The sequence below is a fragment of the Ixodes scapularis genome, unplaced genomic scaffold, assembly GCF_016920785.2.
Source record: "Ixodes scapularis isolate PalLabHiFi unplaced genomic scaffold, ASM1692078v2 PGA_scaffold2__306_contigs__length_199485367, whole genome shotgun sequence".
Classification (NCBI taxonomy): Eukaryota; Metazoa; Arthropoda; class Arachnida; order Ixodida; family Ixodidae; genus Ixodes; species Ixodes scapularis.
In genome coordinates, this window is record NW_024609857.1 from 125,313,034 (window position 1) to 125,326,760 (window position 13,727).

General features: G+C 47.8%; 14 non-coding genes across 14 annotated transcripts; all 14 read right to left on the reverse strand.

Moving 5' to 3' along the window:
* Positions 1–523: 523 nt before the first annotated feature.
* Positions 524–596, reverse strand: Trnai-uau. The gene has a single exon. It is a non-coding gene; the product is annotated as a tRNA-Ile (tRNA).
* A 2,046-nt stretch (positions 597–2,642) lies between these two features.
* Positions 2,643–2,715, reverse strand: Trnai-uau. Its single transcript has one exon. It is a non-coding gene; the product is annotated as a tRNA-Ile (tRNA).
* An 835-nt stretch (positions 2,716–3,550) lies between these two features.
* Trnai-uau lies at positions 3,551–3,623 on the reverse strand. The gene has a single exon. It is a non-coding gene; the product is annotated as a tRNA-Ile (tRNA).
* Positions 3,624–4,760: 1,137 nt separating this feature from the next.
* On the reverse strand, positions 4,761–4,833 carry Trnai-uau. Its single transcript has one exon. It is a non-coding gene; the product is annotated as a tRNA-Ile (tRNA).
* Positions 4,834–5,061: 228 nt separating this feature from the next.
* Trnai-uau lies at positions 5,062–5,134 on the reverse strand. The gene has a single exon. It is a non-coding gene; the product is annotated as a tRNA-Ile (tRNA).
* Positions 5,135–5,665: 531 nt separating this feature from the next.
* Trnai-uau lies at positions 5,666–5,738 on the reverse strand. Its single transcript has one exon. It is a non-coding gene; the product is annotated as a tRNA-Ile (tRNA).
* Positions 5,739–6,270: 532 nt separating this feature from the next.
* On the reverse strand, positions 6,271–6,343 carry Trnai-uau. Its single transcript has one exon. It is a non-coding gene; the product is annotated as a tRNA-Ile (tRNA).
* Positions 6,344–7,480: 1,137 nt separating this feature from the next.
* On the reverse strand, positions 7,481–7,553 carry Trnai-uau. The gene has a single exon. It is a non-coding gene; the product is annotated as a tRNA-Ile (tRNA).
* Positions 7,554–8,084: 531 nt separating this feature from the next.
* On the reverse strand, positions 8,085–8,157 carry Trnai-uau. The gene has a single exon. It is a non-coding gene; the product is annotated as a tRNA-Ile (tRNA).
* A 1,138-nt stretch (positions 8,158–9,295) lies between these two features.
* On the reverse strand, positions 9,296–9,368 carry Trnai-uau. The gene has a single exon. It is a non-coding gene; the product is annotated as a tRNA-Ile (tRNA).
* A 229-nt stretch (positions 9,369–9,597) lies between these two features.
* Trnai-uau lies at positions 9,598–9,671 on the reverse strand. The gene has a single exon. It is a non-coding gene; the product is annotated as a tRNA-Ile (tRNA).
* An 834-nt stretch (positions 9,672–10,505) lies between these two features.
* Positions 10,506–10,579, reverse strand: Trnai-uau. Its single transcript has one exon. It is a non-coding gene; the product is annotated as a tRNA-Ile (tRNA).
* A 1,137-nt stretch (positions 10,580–11,716) lies between these two features.
* Trnai-uau lies at positions 11,717–11,789 on the reverse strand. The gene has a single exon. It is a non-coding gene; the product is annotated as a tRNA-Ile (tRNA).
* Positions 11,790–12,926: 1,137 nt separating this feature from the next.
* Positions 12,927–12,999, reverse strand: Trnai-uau. The gene has a single exon. It is a non-coding gene; the product is annotated as a tRNA-Ile (tRNA).
* Positions 13,000–13,727: the final 728 nt, after the last annotated feature.

The following is a 13,727-nucleotide window of genomic DNA, read 5'->3' on the forward strand; positions in this document are numbered from 1 at the left end:
GTAGAGCAAACGGGTTTTATCAGCTGCCACCAGTCTAACACCAACAAGGGTGAAGCTTGCAGTTTAAGGTTATGATTATGATGCAAATAATTGCAAAGGTGCAAGCGAGCTGGACAAGAATGATGAAAATTAATCCCTGGAGAAGGGGAACAAGGGGGACAAAGGACAAACACAAATCTCCAAACACAGCTAGGTGACCGGTGCGCGACCGAAAAAAATCCGCCTGGTCCGGGTATCGAACCCGAAACCTCTCCATTATAGGTGGAGCGCTCTACCAACTGAGCTAAACAGGGGTTAGACGTCAGTAGAGCAAACGGGTTTTATCAGCTGCCACCAGTCTAACACCAACAAGGGTGAAGCTTGCAGTTTAAGGTTATGATTATGATGCAATTAAATGCAAAGGTGCAAGCGAGCTGGACAAGAATGATGAAAATTAATCCCTGGAGAAGGGGAACAAGAGGGACAAAGGACAAACACAAATCTCCAAACACAGCTAGGTGACCGGTGCGCGACCGAAAAAATCCGCCTGGTCCGGGTATCGAACCCGGGACCTCTCCATTATAGGCGGAGCGCTCTACCAACTGAGCTAACCAGGGTTAGACGTCAGTAGAGCAAACGGGTTTTATCAGCTGCCACCAGTCTAACACCAACAAGGGTGAAGCTTGCAGTTTAAGGTTATGATTATAATGCAATTAAATGCAAAGGTGCAAGCGAGCTGGACAAGAATGATGAAAATTAATCCCTGGAGAAGGGGAACAAGGGGGACAAAGGACAAACACAAATCTCCAAACACAGCTAGGTGACCGGTGCGCGACCGAAAAAATCCGCCTGGTCCGGGTATCGAACCCGAAACCTCTCCATTATAGGTGGAGCGCTCTACCAACTGAGCTAACCAGGGTTAGACGTCAGTAGAGCAAACGGGTTTTATCAGCTGCCACCAGTCTAACACCAACAAGGGTGAAGCTTGCAGTATAAGGTTATGATTATGATGCAATTAAATGCAAAGGTGCAAGCGAGCTGGACAAGAATGATGAAAATTAATCCCTGGAGAAGGGGAACAAGGGGGACAAAGGACAAACACAAATCTCCAAACACAGCTAGGTGACCGGTGCGCGACCGAAAAAATCCGCCTGGTCCGGGTATCGAACCCGAAACCCCTCCATTATAGGTGGAGCGCTCTACCAACTGAACTAACCAGGGTAAGACGTCAGTAGAGCAAACGGGTTTTATCAGCTGCCACCAGTCTAACACCAACAAGGGTGAAGCTTGCAGTTTAAGGTTATGATTATAATGCAATTATATGCAAAGGTGCAAGCGAGCTGGACAAGAATGATGAAAATTAATCCCTGGAGAAGGGGAACAAGGGGGACAAAGGACAAACACAAATCTCCAAACACAGCTAGGTGACCGGTGCGCGACCGAAAAAATCCGCCTGGTCCGGGTATCGAACCCGAAACCTCTCCATTATAGGTGGAGCGCTCTACCAACTGAGCTAACCAGGGGTTAGACTTCAGTAGAGCAAACGGATTTTATCACCTGCCACCAGTCTAACACCAACAAGGGTGAAGCTTGCAGTTTAAGGTTATGATTATAATGCAATTAAATGCAAAGGTGCAAGCGAGCTGGACAAGAATGATGAAAATTAATCCCTGGAGAAGGGGAACAAGGGGGACAAAGGACAAACACAAATCTCCAAACACAGCTAGGTGACCGGTGCGCGACCGAAAAAATCCGCCTGGTCCGGGTATCGAACCCGAAACCTCTCCATTATAGGTGGAGCGCTCTACCAACTGAGCTAACCAGGGGTTAGACGTCAGTAGAGCAAACGGGTTTTATCAGCTGCCACCAGTCTAACACCAACAAGGGTGAAGCTTGCAGTTTAAGGTTATGATTATGATGCAATTAAATGCAAAGGTGCAAGCGAGCTGGACAAGAATGATGAAAATTAACCCCTGGAGAAGGGGAACAAGAGGGACAAAGGACAAACACAAATCTCCAAACACAGCTAGGTGACCGGTGCGCGACCGAAAAAATCCGCCTGGTCCGGGTATCGAACCCGAAACCTCTCCATTATAGGTGGAGCGCTCTACCAACTGAGCTAACCAGGGGTTAGACGTCAGTAGAGCAAACGGGTTTTATCAGCTGCCACCAGTCTAACACCAACAAGGGTGAAGCTTGCAGTTTAAGGTTATGATTATGATGCAAATAATTGCAAAGGTGCAAGCGAGCTGGACAAGAATGATGAAAATTAATCCCTGGAGAAGGGGAACAAGGGGGACAAAGGACAAACACAAATCTCCAAACACAGCTAGGTGACCGGTGCGCGACCGAAAAAAATCCGCCTGGTCCGGGTATCGAACCCGAAACCTCTCCATTATAGGTGGAGCGCTCTACCAACTGAGCTAACCAGGGGTTAGACGTCAGTAGAGCAAACGGGTTTTATCAGCTGCCACCAGTCTAACACCAACAAGGGTGAAGCTTGCAGTTTAAGGTTATGATTATGATGCAATTAAATGCAAAGGTGCAAGCGAGCTGGACAAGAATGATGAAAATTAATCCCTGGAGAAGGGGAACAAGAGGGACAAAGGACAAACACAAATCTCCAAACACAGCTAGGTGACCGGTGCGCGACCGAAAAAATCCGCCTGGTCCGGGTATCGAACCCGGGACCTCTCCATTATAGGCGGAGCGCTCTACCAACTGAGCTAACCAGGGTTAGACGTCAGTAGAGCAAACGGGTTTTATCAGCTGCCACCAGTCTAACACCAACAAGGGTGAAGCTTGCAGTTTAAGGTTATGATTATAATGCAATTAAATGCAAAGGTGCAAGCGAGCTGGACAAGAATGATGAAAATTAATCCCTGGAGAAGGGGAACAAGGGGGACAAAGGACAAACACAAATCTCCAAACACAGCTAGGTGACCGGTGCGCGACCGAAAAAATCCGCCTGGTCCGGGTATCGAACCCGAAACCTCTCCATTATAGGTGGAGCGCTCTACCAACTGAGCTAACCAGGGGTTAGACGTCAGTAGAGCAAACGGGTTTTATCAGCTGCCACCAGTCTAACACCAACAAGGGTGAAGATTGCAGTTTAAGGTTTTGATTATGATGCAAATAAATGCAAAGGTGCAAGCGAGCTGGACAAGAATGATGAAAATTAATCCCTGGAGAAGGGGAACAAGGGGGACAAAGGACAAACACAAATCTCCAAACACAGCTAGGTGACCGGTGCGCGACCGAAAAAATCCGCCTGGTCCGGGTATCGAACCCGAAACCTCTCCATTATAGGTGGAGCGCTCTACCAACTGAGCTAACCAATGGTTAGACGTCAGTAGAGCAAACGGGTTTTATCAGCTGCCACCAGTCTAACACCAACAAGGGTGAAGCTTGCAGTTTAAGGTTATGATTATGATGCAATTAAATGCAAAGGTGCAAGCGAGCTGGACAAGAATGATGAAAATTAATCCCTGGAGAAGGGGAACAAGAGGGACAAAGGACAAACACAAATCTCCAAACACAGCTAGGTGACCGGTGCGCGACCGAAAAAATCCGCCTGGTCCGGGTATCGAACCCGGGACCTCTCCATTATAGGTGGAGCGCTCTATCAACTGAGCTAACCAGGGTTAGACGTCATTAGAGCAAACGGGTTTTATCAGCTGCCACCAGTCTAACACCAACAAGGGTGAAGCTTGCAGTATAAGGTTATGATTATAATGCAATTAAATGCAAAGGTGCAAGCGAGCTGGACAAGAATGATGAAAATTAATCCCTGGAGAAGGGGAACAAGGGGGACAAAGGACAAACACAAATCTCCAAACACAGCTAGGTGACCGGTGCGCGACCGAAAAAATCCGCCTGGTCCGGGTATCGAACCCGAAACCTCTCCATTATAGGTGGAGCGTTCTACCAACTGAACTAACCAGGGTTAGACGTCAGTAGAGCAAACGGGTTTTATCAGCTGCCACCAGTCTAACACCAACAAGGGTGAAGCTTGCAGTTTAAGGTTATGATTATAATGCAATTATATGCAAAGGTGCAAGCGAGCTGGACAAGAATGATGAAAATTAATCCCTGGAGAAGGGGAACAAGGGGGACAAAGGACAAACACAAATCTCCAAACACAGCTAGGTGACCGGTGCGCGACCGAAAAAATCCGCCTGGTCCGGGTATCGAACCCGAAACCTCTCCATTATAGGTGGAGCGCTCTACCAACTGAGCTAACCAGGGGTTAGACGTCAGTAGAGCAAACGGATTTTATCAGCTGCCACCAGTCTAACACCAACAAGGGTGAAGCTTGCAGTTTAAGGTTATGATTATAATGCAATTAAATGCAAAGGTGCAAGCGAGCTGGACAAGAATGATGAAAATTAATCCCTGGAGAAGGGGAACAAGAGGGACAAAGGACAAACACAAATCTCCAAACACAGCTAGGTGACCGTTGCGCGACCGAAAAAATCCGCCTGGTCCGGGTATCGAACCCGAAACCTCTCCATTATAGGTGGAGCGCTCTACCAACTGAGCTAACCAGGGGTTAGACGTCAGTAGAGCAAACGGGTTTTATCAGCTGCCACCAGTCTAACACCAACAAGGGTGAAGCTTGCAGTTTAAGGTTATGATTATGGTGCAATTAAATGCAAAGGTGCAAGCGAGCTGGACAAGAATGATGAAAATTAACCCCTGGAGAAGGGGAACAAGAGGGACAAAGGACAAACACAAATCTCCAAACACAGCTAGGTGACCGGTGCGCGACCGAAAAAATGCGCCTGGTCCGGGTATCGAACCCGGGACCTCTCCATTATAGGTGGAGCGCTCTACCAACTGAGCTAATCAGGGTTAGACGTCAGTAGAGCAAACGGGTTTTATCAGCTGCCACCAGTTTAACACCAACAAGGGTGAAGCTTGCAGTTTAAGGTTATGATTATAATGCAATTAAATGCAAAGGTGCAAGCGAGCTGACAAGAATGATGAAAATTAATCCCTGGAGAAGGGGAATAAGGGGGACAAAGGACAAACACAAGTCTCCAAACACAGCTAGGTGACCGGTGCGCGACCGAAAAAATCCGCCTGGTCCGGGTATCGAACCCGGGACCTCTCCATTATAGGTGGAGCGCTCTACCAACTGAGCTAACCAGGGTTAGACGTCAGTAGAGCAAACGGGTTTTATCAGCTGCCACCAGTCTAACACCAACAAGGGTGAAGCTTGCAGTTTAAGGTTATGATTATGATGCAATTAAATGCAAAGGTGCAAGCGAGCTGGACAAGAATGATGAAAATTAATCCCTGGAGAAGGGGAACAAGGGGGACAAAGGACAAACACAAATCTCCAAACACAGCTAGGTGACCGGTGCCCGACCGAAAAAATCCGCCTGGTCCGGGTATCGAACCCGAAACCTCTCCATTATGGTGGAGCGCTCTACCAACTGAGCTAACCAGGGGTTAGACATCAGTAGAGCAAACGGGTTTTATCAGCTGCCACCAGTCTAACACCAACAAGGGTGAAGCTTGCAGTTTAAGGTTATGATTATGATGCAATTAAATGCAAAGGTGCAAGCGAGCTGGACAAGAATGATGAAAATTAATCCCTGGAGAAGGGGAACAAGAGGGACAAAGGACAAACACAAATCTCCAAACACAGCTAGGTGACCGGTGCGCGACCGAAAAAATCCGCCTGGTCCGGGTATCGAACCCGGGACCTCTCCATTATAGGTGGAGCGCTCTACCAACTGAGCTAATCAGGGTTAGACGTCAGTAGAGCAAACGGGTTTTATCAGCTGCCACCAGTCTAGCACCAACAAGGGTGAAGCTTGCAGTTTAAGGTTATGATTATAATGCAATTAAATGCAAAGGTGCAAGCGAGCTGGACAAGAATGATGAAAATTAATCCCTGGAGAAGGGGAACAAGGGGGACAAAGGACAAACACAAATCTCCAAACACAGCTAGGTGACCGGTGCGCGACCGAAAAAATCCGCCTGGTCCGGGTATCGAACCCGAAACCTCTCCATTATAGGTGGAGCGCCCTAGCAACTGACCTAACGAGGGGTTAGACGTCAGTAGAGCAAACGGGTTTTATCAGCTGCCACCGGTCTAACACCAACAAGGGTGAAGCTTGCAGTTTAAGGTTATGATTATGATGCAATTAAATGCAAAGGTGCAAGCGAGCTGGACAAGAATAATGAAAATTAATCCCTGGAGAAGGGGAACAAGAGGGACAAAGGACAAACACAAATCTCCAAACACAGCTAGGTAACCGGTGCGCGACCGAAAAAATCCGCCTGGTCCGGGTATCGAACCCGGGACCTCTCCATTATAGGTGGAGCGCTCTACCAACTGAGCTAATCAGGGTTAGACGTCAGTAGAGCAAACGGGTTTTATCAGCTGCCACCAGTCTAACACCAACAAGGGTGAAGCTTGCAGTTTAAGGTTATGATTATGATGCAATTAAATGCAAAGTTGCAAGCGAGCTGACAAGAATGATGAAAATTAATCCCTGGAGAAGGGGAACAAGGGGGACAAAGGACAAGCACAAATCTCCAAACACAGCTAGGTGACCGGTGCGCGACCGAAAAAATCCGCCTGGTCCGGGTATCGAACCCGAAACCTCTCCATTATAGGTGGAGCGCTCTACCAACTGAGCTAACCAGGGGTTAGACGTCAGTAGAGCAAACGGGTTTTATCAGCTGCCACCAGTCTAACACCAACAAGGGTGAAGCTTGCAGTTTAAGGTTATGATTATGATGCCATTAAATGCAAAGGTGCAAGCGAGCTGGACAAGAATGATGAAAATTAATCCCTGGAGAAGGGGAACAAGAGGGACAAAGGACAAACACAAATCTCCAAACACAGCTAGGTGACCGGTGCGCGACCGCAAAAATCCGCCTGGTCCGGGTATCGAACCCGGGACCTCTCCATTATAGGTGGAGCGCTCTACCAACTGAACTAACCACGGGTTAGACGTCAGTAGAGCAAACGGGTTTTATCAGCTGCCACCAGTCTAGCACCAACAAGGGTGAAGCTTGCAGTTTAAGGTTATGATTATAATGCAATTAAATGCAAAGGTGCAAGCGAGCTGGACAAGAATGATGAAAATTAATCCCTGGAGAAGGGGAACAAGGGGGACAAAGGACAAACACAAATCTCCAAACACAGCTAGGTGACCGGTGCGCGACCGAAAAAATCCGCCTGGTCCGGGTATCGAACCCGAAACCTCTCCATTATAGGTGGAGCGCTCTAGCAACTGAGCTAACGAGGGGTTAGACGTCAGTAGAGCAAACGGGTTTTATCAGCTGCCACCAGTCTCACACCAACAAGGGTGAAGCTTGCAGTTTAAGGTTATGATTATGATGCAATTAAATGCAAAGGTGCAAGCGAGCTGGACAAGAATAATGAAAATTAATCCCTGGAGAAGGGGAACAAGAGGGACAAAGGACAAACACAAATCTCCAAACACAGCTAGGTGACCGGTGCGCGACCGAAAAAATCCGCCTGGTCCGGGTATCGAACCCGGGACCTCTCCATTATAGGTGGAGCGCTCTACCAACTGAGCTAATCAGGGTTAGACGTCAGTAGAGCAAACGGGTTTTATCAGCTGCCACCAGTCTAACACCAACAAGGGTGAAGCTTGCAGTTTAAGGTTATGATTATGATGCAATTAAATGCAAAGTTGCAAGCGAGCTGACAAGAATGATGAAAATTAATCCCTGGAGAAGGGGAACAAGGGGGACAAAGGACAAGCACAAATCTCCAAACACAGCTAGGTGACCGGTGCGCGACCGAAAAAATCCGCCTGGTCCGGGTATCGAACCCGAAACCTCTCCATTATAGGTGGAGCGCTCTACCAACTGAGCTAACCAGGGGTTAGACGTCAGTAGAGCAAACGGGTTTTATCAGCTGCCACCAGTCTAACACCAACAAGGGTGAAGCTTGCAGTTTAAGGTTATGATTATGATGCAATTAAATGCAAAGGTGCAAGCGAGCTGGACAAGAATGATGAAAATTAATCCCTGGAGAAGGGGAACAAGAGGGACAAAGGACAAACACAAATCTCCAAACACAGCTAGGTGACCGGTGCGCGACCGAAAAAATCCGCCTGGTCCGGGTATCGAACCCGGGACCTCTCCATTATAGGTGGAGCGCTCTACTAACTGAGCTAACCAGGGTTAGACGTCAGTAGAGCAAACGGGTTTTATCAGCTGCCACCAGTCTAACACCAACAAGGGTGAAGCTTGCAGTTTAAGGTTATGATTATAATGCAATTAAATGCAAAGGTGCAAGCGAGCTGGACAAGAATGATGAAAATTAATCCCTGGACAAGGGGAACAAGGGGGATAAAGGACAAACACAAATCTCCAAACACAGCTAGGTGACCGGTGCGCGACCGAAAAAATCCGCCTGGTCCGGGTATCGAACCCGAAACCTCTCCATTATAGGTGGAGCGCTCTACCAACTGAGCTAACCAGGGGTTAGACGTCAGTAGAGCAAACGGGTTTTATCAGCTGCCACCAGTCTAACACCAACAAGGGTGAAGCTGGCAGTTTAAGGTTATGATTGTAATGCAATTAAATGCAAAGGTGCAAGCGAGCTGGACAAGAATGATGAAAATTAATCCCTGGAGAAGGGGAACAAGGGGGACAAAGGACAAACACAAATCTCCAAACACCGCTAGGTGACCGGTGCGCGACCAAAAAAATCCGCCTGGTCCGGGTATCGAACCCGAAACCTCTCCATTATAGGTGGAGCGCTCTACCAACTGAGCTAACCAGGGGTTAGACGTCAGTAGAGCAAACGGGTTTTATCAGCTGCCACTAGTCTAACACCAACAAGGGTGAAGCTTGCAGTTTAAGGTTATGATTATGATGCAAATAAATGCAAAGGTGCAAGCGAGCTGGACAAGAATGATGAAAATTAATCCCTGGAGAAGGGGAACAAGGGGGACAAAGGACAAACACAAATCTCCAAACACAGCTAGGTGACCGGTGCGCGACCGAAAAAATCCGCCTGGTCCGGGTATCGAACCCGAAACCTCTCCATTATAGGTGGAGCGCTCTACCAACTGAGCTAACCAGGGGTTAGACGTCAGTAGAGCAAACGGGTTTTATCAGCTGCCACCAGTCTAAGACCAACAAGGGTGAAGCTTGCAGTTTAAGGTTATGATTATGATGCAATTAAATGCAAAGGTGCAAGCGAGCTGGACAAGAATGATGAAAATTAATCCCTGGAGAAGGGGAACAAGAGGGACAAAGGACAAACACAAATCTCCAAACACAGCTAAGTGACCGGTGCGCGACCGAAAAAATCCGCCTGGTCCGGGTATCGAACCCGGGACCTCTCCATTATAGGTGGAGCGCTCTACCAACTGAGCTAACCAGGGTTAGACGTCAGTAGAGCAAACGGGTTTTATCAGCTGCCACCAGTCTAACACCAACAAGGGTGAAGCTTGCAGTTTAAGGTTATGATTATAATGCAATTAAATGCAAAGGTGCAAGCGAGCTTGACAAGAATGATGAAAATTAATTTCTGGAGAAGGGGAACAAGAGGAACAAAGGACAAACACAAATCTCCAAACACAGCTAGTTGACCGGTGCGCGACCGAAAAAATCCGCCTGGTCCGGGTATCGAACCCGAAACCTCTCCATTATAGGTGGAGCGCTCTACCAACTGAGCTAACCAGGGCTTAGACGTCAGTAGAGCAAACGGATTTTATCAGCTGCCACCAGTCTAACACCAACAAGGGTGAAGCTTGCAGTTTAAGGTTATGATTATAATGCAATTAAATGCAAAGGTGCAAGCGAGCTGGACAAGAATGATGAAAATTAATCCCTGGAGAAGGGGAACAAGCGGGACAAAGGACAAACACAAATCTCCAAACACAGCTAGGTGACCGGTGCGCGACCGAAAAAATCCACCTGGTCCGGGTATCGAACCCGAAACCTCTCCATTATGGTGGAGCGCTCTACCAACTGAGCTAACCAGGGGTTAGACGTCAGTAGAGCAAACGGGTTTTATCAGCTGCCACCAGTCTAACACCAACAAGGGTGAAGCTTGCAGTTTAAGGTTATGATTATAATGCAATTAAATGCAAAGGTGCAAGCGAGCTGGACAAGAATGATGAAAATTAATCCCTGGAGAAGGGGAACAAGGGGGACAAAGGACAAACACAAATCTCCAAACACAGCTAGGTGACCGGTGCGCGACCGAAAAAATCCGCCTGGTCCGGGTATCGAACCCGAAACCTCTCCATTATAGGTGGAGCGCTCTACCAACTGAGCTAACCAGGGGTTAGACGTCAGTAGAGCAAACGGGTTTTATCAGCTGCCACCAGTCTAACACCAACAAGGGTGAAGCTTGCAGTTTAAGGTTATGATTATGATGCAATTAAATGCAAAGGTGCAAGCGAGCTGGACAAGAATGATGAAAATTAATCCCTGGAGAAGGGGAACAAGAGGGACAAAGGACAAACACAAATCTCCAAACACAGCTAGGTGACCGGTGCGCGACCGAAAAAATCCGCCTTGTCCGGGTATCGAACCCGGGACCTCTCCATTATAGGTGGAGCGCTCTACCAACTGAGCTAACCAGGGTTAGACGTCAGTAGAGCAAACGGGTTTTATCAGCTGCCACCAGTCTAACACCAACAAGGGTGAAGCTTGCAGTTTAAGGTTATGATTTTAATGCAATTAAATGCAAAGGTGCAAGCGAGCTGGACAAGAATGATGAAAATTAATCCCTGGACAAGGGGAACAAGGGGGACAAAGGACAAACACAAATCTCCAAACACAGCTAGGTGACCGGTGCGCGACCGAAAAAATCCGCCTGGTCCGGGTATCGAACCCGAAACCTCTCCATTATAGGTGGAGCGCTCTACCAACTGAGCTAACCAGGGGTTAGACGTCAGTAGAGCAAACGGGTTTTATCAGCTGCCACCAGTCTAACACCAACAAGGGTGAAGCTTGCAGTTTAAGGTTATGATTATAATGCAATTAAATGCAAAGGTGCAAGCGAGCTGGACAAGAATGATAAAAATTAATCCCTGGAGAAGGGGAACAAGGGGGACAAAGGACAAACACAAATCTCCAAACACAGCTAGGTGAGCGGTGCGCGACCGAAAAAATCCGCCTGGTCCGGGTATCGAACCCGAAACCTCTCCATTATAGGTGGAGCGCTCTACCAACTGAGCTAACCAGGGGTTAGACGTCAGTAGAGCAAACGGGTTTTATCAGCTGCCACCAGTCTAACACCAACAAGGGTGAAGCTTGCAGTTTAAGGTTATGATTATGATGCAAATAAATGCAAAGGTGCAAGCGAGCTGGACAAGAATGATGAAAATTAATCCCTGGAGAAGGGGAACAAGGGGGACAAAGGACAAACACAAATCTCCAAACACAGCTAGGTGACCGGTGCGCGACCGAAAAAATCAGCCTGGTCCGGGTATCGAACCCGAAACCTCTCCATTATAGGTGGAGCGCTCTACCAACTGAGCTAACCAGGGGTTAGACGTCAGTAGAGCAAACGGGTTTTATCAGCTGCCACCAGTCTAACACCAACAAGGGTGAAGCTTGCAGTTTAAGGTTATGATTATGATGCAATTAAATGCAAAGGTGCAAGCGAGCTGGACAAGAATGATGAAAATTAATCCCTGGAGAAGGGGAACAAGAGGGACAAAGGACAAACACAAATCTCCAAACACAGCTAGGTGACCGGTGCGCGACCGAAAAAATCCGCCTGGTCCGGGTATCGAACCCGGGACCTCTCCATTATAGGTGGAGCGCTCTACCAACTGAGCTAACCAGGGTTAGACGTCAGTAGAGCAAACGGGTTTTATCAGCTGCCACCAGTCTAACACCAACAAGGGTGAAGCTTGCAGTTTAAGGTTATGATTATAATGCAATTAAATGCAAAGGTGCAAGCGAGCTGGACAAGAATGATGAAAATTAATCCCTGGAGAAGGGGAACAAGGGGGACAAAGGACAAACACAAATCTCCAAACACAGCTAGGTGACCGGTGCGCGACCGAAAAAATCCGCCTGGTCCGGGTATCGAACCCGAAACCTCTCCATTATAGGTGGAGCGCTCTACCAACTGAACTAACCAGGGTTAGACGTCAGTAGAGCAAACGGGTTTTATCAGCTGCCACCAGTCTAACACCAACAAGGGTGAAGCTTGCAGTTTAAGGTTATGATTATAATGCAATTATATGCAAAGGTGCAAGCGAGCTGGACAAGAATGATGAAAATTAATCCCTGGAGAAGGGGAACAAGGGGGACAAAGGACAAGCACAAATCTCCAAACACAGCTAGGTGACCGGTGCGCGACCGAAAAAATCCGCCTGGTCCGGGTATCGAACCCGAAACCTCTCCATTATAGGTGGAGCGCTCTGCCAACTGAGCTAACCAGGGGTTAGACGTCAGTAGAGCAAACGGATTTTATCAGCTGCCACCAGTCTAACACCAACAAGGGTGAAGCTTGCAGTTTAAGGTTATGATTATAATGCAATTAAATGCAATGGTGCAAGCGAGCTGGACAAGAATGATGAAAATTAATCCCTGGAGAAGGGGAACAAGGGGGACAAAGGACAAACACAAATCTCCAAACACAGCTAGGTGACCGGTGCGAGACCGAAAAAATCAGCCTGGTCCGGGTATCGAACCCGAAACCTCTCCATTATAGGTGGAGCGCTCTACCAACTGAGCTAACCAGGGGTTAGACGTCAGTAGAGCAAACGGGTTTTATCAGCTGCCACCAGTCTAACACCAACAAGGGTGAAACTTGCAGTTTAAGGTTATGATTATGATGCAATTAAATACAAAGGTGCAAGCGAGCTGGACAAGAATGATGAAAATTAATCCCTGGAGAAGGGGAACAAGAGGGACAAAGGACAAACACAAATCTCCAAACACAGCTAGGTGACCGGTGCGCGACCGAAAAAATCCGCCTGGTCCGGGTATCGAACCCGGGACCTCTCCATTATAGGTGGAGCGCTCTACCAACTGAGCTAATCAGGGTTAGACGTCAGTAGAGCAAACGGGTTTTATCAGCTGCCACCAGTCTAACACCAACAAGGGTGAAGCTTGCAGTTTAAGGTTATGATTATAATGCAATTAAATGCAAAGGTGCAAGCGAGCTGACAAGAATGATGAAAATTAATCCCTGGAGAAGGGGAACAAGGGGGACAAAGGACAAACACAAATTTCCAAACACAGCTAGGTGACCGGTGCGCGACCGAAAAAATCCGCCTGGTCCGGGTATCGAACCCGAAACCTCTCCATTATAGGTGGAGCGCTCTACCAACTGAGCTAACCAGGGGTTAGACGTCAGTGGAGCAAACGGGTTTTATCAGCTGCCACCAGTCTAACACCAACAAGGGTGAAGCTTGCAGTTTAAGGTTATGATTATGATGCAATTAAATCAAAGGTGCAAGCGAGCTGGACAAGAATGATGAAAATTAATCCCTGGAGAAGGGGAACAAGGGGGACAAAGGACAAACACAAATCTCCAAACACAGCTAGGTGACCGGTGCGCGACCGAAAAAATCCGCCTGGTCCGGGTATCGAACCCGAAACCTCTCCATTATGGTGGAGCGCTCTACCAACTGAGCTAACCAGGGGTTAGACGTCAGTAGAGCAAACGGGTTTTATCAGCTGCCACCAGTCTAACACCAACAAGGGTGAAGCTTGCAGTTTAAGGTTATGATTATAATGCAATTAAATGCAAAGGTGCAAGCGAGCTGGAC